The sequence below is a fragment of the Alosa alosa genome, chromosome 4, assembly GCF_017589495.1.
Source record: "Alosa alosa isolate M-15738 ecotype Scorff River chromosome 4, AALO_Geno_1.1, whole genome shotgun sequence".
Taxonomy (NCBI): Eukaryota; Metazoa; Chordata; class Actinopteri; order Clupeiformes; family Clupeidae; genus Alosa; species Alosa alosa.
The window spans coordinates 25,094,489-25,104,001 of record NC_063192.1 but is presented as its reverse complement, the minus strand read 5'-3'; the positions used below and the strand labels follow the sequence as shown (position 1 = coordinate 25,104,001).

The window sequence follows — 9,513 nt, the reverse complement described above, 5'->3', positions numbered from 1 at the left end:
TATAGTGCATTGCATACACAGAGGTCATTCAATATGCTTTACATAGACAAACTCAAACAGTAATAGCAAATAAAAGCATAGAAGGGCAATAGTCAATGAATAGTTTAAAAAGTAAAGATCATAATAAAAAAGAAAACATAAAACACACAAGGTAAAATAATTTGAAGACAGATTCAGAATTTGTAACTTGTTATTTGCTCATTTGTTAGCAGAAGGCATCTGAGAACAGTTTGGTCTTTAAGGTGCCATGTGAAATAGGGCTTTGACTCCGAATTTAGTTATTCGAATATAATTCGATTATTTTAAAAATTAAAGATATTCGAACAAATTTTAGGGATCTCTTAATATTCAAACCTGTAGCCTATGGAGATCATTTCTATAAATGTATTTGGTTGTAGCGTTGTTTTCAATTCAGATTCGAGGTTTTTCACGCCTGGTGAAGTAAAATCGCGAGCTCAATAGCAAGGCTATTATTGGTCATCTGAGCTCCTGTAGGTGACGTTAGCATCCTGGCTGGTTTGGCAATGTTTTTGAGGTGGTAAAAAGCTGACTTCGTTATTGCTTTCATGTGGCTGTTGAAATGTAGATCACTGTCGATTAATGCACCAAGGATTTTTAACAGTATCCTTTGCTTATGTGTCGAGGAGAGTGGCAACCCTTTCCTCCTTTTTACCAAATATAATTACTTCAGTTTTTTCTTCAGTTCAGCTGAAGAAATTTTTCAGACATCCAGTTGTTGATATGCTAATTACACTGACAAAGAGATTCAATGGGGCCATAGTGATTTGGTGACAGAGCTAAGTAAATTTGGGTGTCATCTGCATAGCTATGATATGAAATCAAATTATTTTTGATGATTTGTCCAAGTGGGAGCATATAGACTAGAGGTTAAATAATAGTGGCACCAAGACCTACCCCTGGGGAACACCACAGGTCAAAACAGGTCACAAAATGACAAAGCCAATATATGTCATCCTGATGCCAAGTCAAGTCCAACCAATCAATTCCTATTGTTGCTGAGAGTATCATCTGTTATCACCGGCCATTGCAGAAAACGGCATCATGCCAAAAGGGGCAGAAATGTCAAAAGGGGCAGAAATCCCCTTAACCTCCAGGAACTTAAACGGTCCTCACCGACAGACACCTCCTTCTCCATGGGCTTGTGGAACTGTCAATCCACAGTCAACAAAACCGACTTCATAGCTGGCTATGCCAACCACCTTTCATTGGAACTCCTTGCTCTCACTGAGACTTGGATCAAACCAGAGAACACTGCCACCCGGCTGCACTCTCCACTAACCTTACACTATCCCACACCCCTCGCCTATCTGGGCCGAGGCCCGGGACAGGCCTGCTGATCTCCAACAAATGGAAATTCACCCGCTTCACTGCCTTCAAACAAATATGTCTCATTCCCGAATTCCATGCCATCCTGGTGATCGCCCCAGCAAAACTCTACGTGCTGGTCATCTACCGCCCTCCAGGCCAACTAGGCGACTTTATTGACACTCTGCTATCCTCCATCCCTGAGCATGACTGTCGCTTCTTGTTCTCGGTGATATGAACATCCCTTAGATGCCCCAGGCTCAGCGGACTTTTGGCCCTGGTCCCTCCCTTTGACCTCAAACTGGTTCAAAGCCCACCGACTCACAAAGCTGGCAAAGGAAGCTTGACTTGATTTTCACTTTCGGAACTGCAGCACAGACACCCTCATGGTGGCGCCTCTCCATCTTTCTGACCACTTCTTCATCCAGTTCAAGCGTCAGCCTGTCAGAACAGCCTCCGGCTCCTCAGCCCGATGGTCACATTCCGCCACAACATCCGGAACCTGTCTCCAGCACTTCTCCTCTGTGGTTGCCTCCGGTCTACCTCCACTCAACACCTTCTCCTCTCTGGAGGTTAATGAAACCACTGACTCGCTCTGCTCCACACTGACCTCGTGTCTAGGCGAGCTGTGCCCTCTTACCACAAGGCCAGCTCGATCCAAACATTCTCATCCATGGCTAAATGATACCCTCCGATCGCTTGGCGCACCAAACTCAGAGCAGCGGAGAAATGGCACAAATCAAACTAGCTGGCGACCTCAAAAACTACCGAGCCTCCTGACCTCCTTCTCAGCCAGCATCACTGCTGCTAAGACTGCTTTCTACCATGACAAAATCAACAAGCGCTACAGACACTTTCGAAAACTTTTCTCAACCTTCAAATCGCTACTCAACCCTCAGCTGCCTCCTCCTCCATCCAGCCTTTGCAGATACCCTCGCCTCATTTTTTACAAACAAAGTGGCGGCAATCAGCAGTTAATTCTCTACATGCCCACTCACGCATCTGACTCAGATGCGCACTCCTACAACCTCTAGGGACTGCTGGAACATCTTTTTCAGCATTCATGCCTCTCTCCGAGTGAAGTGTCAGACTCCTGACATGCAGCCGTCCTACCACATGCTCGCTGGACCCTATACCTACGAGCCTACTTCAGTCCATCAGCCCGACCATCCCTCCAGCTATCACACATGTGATCAATGCCTCGCTAACCTCGGCACATTTCCAACAGCGTTCAAAATGGCCTGGGTAACACCGATTACTTAAAGCTTCTCTCAACCCTGCTCAAGTCGAGAACTACCGCCCTGTCTCACTACTGCCTTTCCCTATCCAAAGGCATTGAACAGAGCAGTCTCCAAACAGGTCTCTGACTTCCTTTCACTAGAACAACCTTCTGGATCCAAATCAGTCTGGGTTCAAAAGCGGCCACTCTACCGGCGGCTCTGCTGTCTGTAACAGAAGCCTTAAAAAAGCCAGAGGCGACCCCTTTCGGTCATCAGTACTCATTCTGCTTGACTTATCGGCTGCCTTTGACCACGGTTAATCACCGTATCCTTCTCTCTATACTTCGCTGACATGGGAATCTCGGTTCTGCTCTCTCCTGGTTTGAATCCTACCTCACAGGGCCTTTCGTTTAGCATTATCATGGCTTGGTCAGCTATCCAGCACCTCACCATCTCACCACAGGGGTCCCCAAGGCTCAGTGCTGGGCCCCCCTCCTCTTTGCTATCTACACCACCTCCTTGGGACCCAGATTATCCGTTCGATACGGCTTCTCCTTACCACTGCTATGCAGGCGACACACAGCTCTATCTGTCCTTTCCACCCTGGCGACCCCCTGGTTTCAGCACGGATCTCGGATTGCCTTTCAGACAGCTAGCTACATGGATGAAGGCACACCACCTCCAGCTGAACCTCTCAAAGACTGAACTGCTGGTCATCCCAGCTAAACCTACCATACACCACGACATCAACATCAAATTTGACTCCCTGTCTGTTTCACCCGACCAGGACTGCAAAGAAATCTAGGAGTTGTTCTTGACTAAACTTCTCAGATCATGTTGCCTCAGTCGCCCGGTCATGCCGTTTTGCACTCTACAACATCACGGAAAATCAGGACTTACTTGACTCAAGATGCTACCCAACTTCTGGTTCAGGCAATAGTCAGACTCTCCACGACTTCGACTACTGCAATGCCCTCCTGACAGGTCTCCCAGCCTGCGCAGTGAAACCACTTCAGATGATCCAGAGCGGCGGCACCTGGTCTACAACCAACCCAAAGGGCACATGTTACCCGCTGCTCATCCAGCTACACTGGCTACCTATGGCGGCCCGCATCAAATTCAAGTCTCTAGCGGCTTGCCTACAAAGTAGTCTCGGTTCTGCTCCCACCTTCTTGAATGCCCTCATACAGACTTACACTACCTCCAGACGCTGCGGCTCCTCCTGGCCAAGACGGCGTCTAGCTCTACCACCGGTGCGCTCAAGCCAATCAAACTTTTCTCATCTGTTGTTCCTCGTTGGTGGAACACACTGCCAGTTCCTACAAGGGCAGGGGACATCCTTTTCCACTTTCAAAAAACTCCTGAAGACCCAGCTCTTTAGAGAACATCTACTCTCATAGCAACACTTACAACAAGTCTTACTGATCCTAGCACTCACCAGCCGTTTTAAACTGACAAGTAACTGTTAAAAACAGCACTCACGCACCCTATTCTTACTGTACTCTAATGTTTTTTTAAACTGTCCTAAAATTGTGAGAATTGTTCTAAAACTTACTGTTTACCATGTTGTTAGTCGCTTTGGTTAAAAAGCGTCAGCCAAATGTAATGTAATGTAATGTAATGTAAAGTATCACCATCATGATAACTACTGAACACGTGTGATGCCAAACACTGAAGGAATCAGGGGCAAATCTGCAGTAATCCTCAACAGCTAAATTGAAGATAGCCAAGCTAATCACATCTGTCACTGCGCAAACAGTCCAATTAGATCTGTCACCTCCAACATTCCACAGCCAATTACATGTTGTCTGACCTTCAGGACCCCTGAGCTCTCCGTTTGAAATCACACCCGCCCCATTATTCACGCATCCACCAATCACATCCAGGCTTAAAAACCTTTCTGACCAATGAGATCGACGGGTGTGTGGGTGTGTGTGTGTCTGTGTTTCTACCGTAGACCCCTGAGTGTGTTTTGAGCTCGGGGGGGCGGCAGGCACGCTGCGTTGTCATGGCAGTCACGTAAGTGCCCGAGATGAGTGTGTAAAAAAAGCAAAAAAAATGAGAGAGAGAGAGAAAGAGAGAGAGAAAAGCATCATGTTCTCACCAGTCTGAGTCAGTCATTACCATGGCAACGCAGAACCGTTACAGCGCATCTGTATCCTGCACCTGTGAGCGTTTCGTGAGGCGCTTATAAAGTATTCATAAGCTACTCATCGTCTCAGCACCATGCGCCCGTCATGCTAACGGTGTCTGTAACTCTACAGGCACTAATGAGGCTCTCTGTGGCAGGTAAGTGCAATCTTGGCGCTGCGGTCAAGGTGTGTGTGTGTGTGTGTGTGCGTGTGTGTAAGAGAGAGAGAGAGTATGTGTGTGTGTGTGTGTGTGTGTGTAATTAAGTGTGTGAGTTCTGCGGTAAACCTGTGGCGCTTGAACACAAGTCCCTCTATGCCACGAATGAACAAAGCAGGTTTGACTAAAAGACAAATGCGAATGGGGAGGCAGAGATGTGCTGAGCAATTCCAATTGTTGCTCACTCTCTCTCATTCTTCCCCATTCTCTCTCTCTCTTTTCCCCCCTCACTCAGTTTCTCTTTCTCTCCCCCTCTCTCCCTCTATCTTCCCCTCTCTCTCCCTTAGTCTCTCTTTCCCTCCATATCTCTCTCCCTCATTCTCTCCCACTCTCTCTCCATCTTTCTCTCTTCCAGTACCCTTCAACACAATCTGGTTTCAGTCAGTCTACATCTGTGTTTCTATGGTTACGGGCCGTGATCGTTCAGGTGAGTTTCTGACTGGTAGACAGATGGCAGCAGCAGCATGGCACAGCATCATACTCAAGACCCTCTCTCGCTCTCTCAGACAAACACGCACGCACGCACGCACGACGCACGCACGCCCGTCCGCAAGCACGCACACACAGACACACACACAGACACACACACACACACACACACACTACTGAAGAGACAGACACCCACACAGCACCAGATTTAAACCAACACAAACTTGAATGCACACAAACAATCATGCAATCAAAGCAACTGAGAAACAAGTGAACACAAAACACAAACCCACAGACTCATGGACAAACAAACATACACACATTCACATAGTTGCTTCAGTAGCTGAGCAAATGGGAGGTGTGATTTGGCTATCTAAAGAGAGAGCGAGAAAGAGAAAGCAAGAGAGGGAGAGAGAGAGAAAGGGAAAAAGAGAGAGAGAGAGAGAGAGAGAGAGAGAGAGAGAGAGACTAAACTAGTGGACACATATTTATACACACTCAGAGAAGAGAGAATACCTGAGGTGTGGAGGAGAGGAGAGCAGTGGAGTGGAGAGGTGAAGGAAGAGGAGAAGAGAGGAGAGGGGGCGAAGGGAGGGATGGATGGAGGGATATTTTATTTATTTTATTTTATTTTTTATTTATCCTTTATTTTACCAGGTGATGTCCCATTGAGATTTTCAAATCTCTTTTACAAGGGAGCCCTGGATGGGTGAAGAATAACACAAATCCTGTTGGGACAGACATATAGATCCCCTTGGCTCTGTCACATTACTGACAACATTACATCCAAACTCCTTAGTCTTTGTCTTTTTTCTTTTCTTAAAAACTCCTTCCTTTTTCTCTCCTCCTCCTTCCGTTCTTCTCTCCTTCCGTTCTCTCTGGCTCTCCTCCTCTCAGTGCTAAAAACACAGATCGCACTTCACCACCCACGCTCTCACTGAACAGACTTTCAGAGGACGTGTGCAAATGCTTCTTAATGCAGCCCCGGTGAACACACACACACACACACACACACACACACACACAAACACACACACACCCACACACACACACACACACACACACACACACACACACACACACACACACACACAGTCAGTCACTCACTACTCACACTCACACACATACTCACATGTATACAAATACACAGCTCATGTGCACACTCTGAAGTGCACATTGCACCGCAAAAACCCACACACATACACACACACACAGCACACAAACACAGACCAGAAACACAGAATCTCTCACACACACACACACACACACACACACACACAAACACAAACAACCATGTAGAGAAACATACACAACAGACTTCACATTTCATAACTCCTCTTTCTTCTTTTTCTATCTCTTCACACACACACACACACACACACACACACACACACACACACACACACACACACACACACACACAGATGCACAGATGTTGACAGATCACACTGTAACTATTGCTTCCAGATTCTATAACTATCCTCCCAAATCTTATGATGAACAGCACAAACACGGCAACACAAACAACTTTTCTTTCCTGTTAACACAACCAGCAGAGATCAACAGCTGAAGGCATTCTACCAGTTGACAACACCCAGCTTTGACTAGCAGCCTATTTGCACAACACAGCTGTGAATCTTTCTCCTTTACTTTCACTCCCAAGTCCAAGCAGAAGACATGAGACACGCGGAGACTCTCACCTTCTTTTAGTTTGTTCTCTTCTGGAGTGGAGATGTCGGTCGTTCTCTCAGTCCGTCCGTTGTGCTGCGCTGCGCCGTGTGCTGTTGTCACGCTGCAGCCTTCAGGGTTTGCGCTGAGAACGAGGGATGGACAGAGGAGGCATCACAGTCAAAAAAAAAGAGGAGAGGAAAAAGAGTCTGTCGGAAAAAAAAACAGTCAGGACTCCAGGGTTTTGTGTATGGGAGAGAGACTGAGAAAGAAAGTGAGAGAGAGAGAGAGAGAGATACTATGAAGGAAAAGAGTCCCCACGCAGGAGGAGAGGAGGAGTAAAAAGGAGGAGAAGGAGACTCTTTCTGCAGCTCTGCGGGAGATATAGATGCTTCTCCTCCCTTTCTCGTTCTTTCCTTCCTTTCCGCTTGTTGTGCCGTACAGCTGAGGAGACAGAGGAGGTGTTCTTCTCCCAACTGCAGAGTGTGCACAGGTTGCCTGAGAGAGAGAGAGGGAGAGAGAAAGAGAGAGGAGAGAGAGAGAGAGAGAGAGAGAAAGAGAGGGGTAAGAGAGAGAGAACTAGTGTCTATGCGTGTGAGGGAGAGCAAGCACAAGAATGTACGAATGAGTTTGTGTGTATGCGCGCATGTGTGAGCATGTGTGTATGTGTGCGTATGTGAGAGAGAGAAAGCGTGAGTATGTATGTGTGTGAGAGAGAGCATGTGTGTGTGTGTGTGTGTGTGTGTGTGTGTGTGTGTGTGTGTGTGTGTGTGTGTGTGAACAGCGCTGAGATGCCGAGACTGAAGCATGCAGCCTCCACACTGAAACAGCCCTCCCCCTGCTACCAACAGCCGGTGGGAGTGAGTCATCAGCTCTCAACCAATCACAGCCTGGCAGAATGACTCCAATTAGATTCACAAGGAGCTTGTGAGAGAGGGATAGAGAGAGATAGAGAGAGGAAACGAGAGAGAGGGAGAAAGAGGGAGAGAAATGGAAAGAGAGAGATAGAGGGGGAGAGAAAAGGAGAGGAAAGGAAAGAGAGAGAGCAGGGGGAAGAGAGGAGTCACAGAAAAAAAGACAAGAAAGGAAGAGCAGTAAAGAGGAGGAATAACTTAGAAAGCAGATCACCAGAAGGAAAGATAAATAAAGAAAAAGAAAGAGAGAGAGAGAGAGAGAGAGAGAGAGAGAGGACAGCAGGGAAGTGTGTGGGTGGAGAGAGAGTGTGAATCAGGAGTTCACAGGAGTCTATGATCCTTGTTTGGGTGAGGGCTGCTGGACCTTGGCTCTTGGCTCCTGGACAAAGCTCAGTGTGTTTGAGAGAGGACATCCAGAAGCTCTGATTCTGGGGGGCAAATCTATGTCAAGGGCTGAACAATGGCAACATGGCCTGGACTTGGCTCTGCTAAAATCCCTGCGTCAGTCCACAGACTAATTCAACTTTGAGATCAAGATCAGTAGTTAAAACATGTTTCGGACATGGGTAGCATGCATACAAAATCAAATCCATATCCATATTGGGAAACACTGAACATATCTAGGCAGAGGAAATAGGACATGGGCCTAAATAGTACATGACTTCTCTGACTTTGGGCCCTATCCTGCACCCGTCACAAGGTGGCGCAAAGTGTGACGCAAGGCTTATTTTTATCTTACTTAATTTTTCGCCATGCGCTCCACTTTGGGGTGTGGCAATTAACAATATAAGGTGTGGTCTGGTGCATGATCCAAAAATCGCTATCTTACACCCTCTAAAAGCCAAGCAAAACCTGGTCAAGCAAAACCTGTTCTATAGAGAAAGGTTTGAATAAAGCACAGCTGAAGACACACTGTTGCGCGATGTAAGCAGCAACTCCTCTGCAGGATTTTTATTCAGTCATTCGAAAATTATTGGGTTAAGTGTTGCTTTTTTCAGGTTATGTATTCGATGATAACCCCTTGTCAATAGTGAAAGTATAGGAACGTCACATATTACCAACGTCACGTATGTCCTTAATATTCATCTCTATACAAACCAAGACGGCGGATTCCTAAAGAAACACAAGCACCCACACAATAAGTTTATCTAAATTAGCTATACAAAAATTACATTTTACTGTGACTCGAAGAGCTGTAAACAGTGTTGTAAGGCTGCGTGTACAAATCCGCTTGGAGCTCCAGTGGAATTTTGATTTGCCGACGAGAATTCTCGGGCTAACCGTTCATGTGCCTGAGAAAGGTTGGGAATAAGCACCCACCAGCCCAGCACTAAACTCCGAGTGTGGTAAACAAAATCGGATAGTAAATCAGGCAGTAAAAGCCCCGGTAAGAGCCAAACTAGATTTTGTTCAAATCTACACACCTATGGCTACTGAAAAATAAGGTTAATTTAGCAAATGTTATTTTGAAGTATTAAAAAACATCGTTGTTTCAAGAATTTTCGAACAAAATGGTTGGTAATTAGCACGTTTACGATAATTAACTGTGTAGATTAGAACTGTTTTGTCGTTGACTGTCACAAACAAGCAAGGTTTAGTGGAATCCC

General features: G+C 46.3%; 1 protein-coding gene across 1 annotated transcript in view; it reads right to left on the bottom strand.

Moving 5' to 3' along the window:
* LOC125293321 (prickle-like protein 2) overlaps positions 1-7,729 on the bottom strand; it is a 54,722-nt gene extending 46,993 nt beyond the window's left edge. Inside the window, 1 exon segment of the mRNA XM_048241187.1 lies at positions 7,025-7,729. The gene's annotated coding sequence lies outside the window, so the exon portion shown is untranslated.
* Between the last annotated feature and the right edge of the window lie 1,784 nt (positions 7,730-9,513).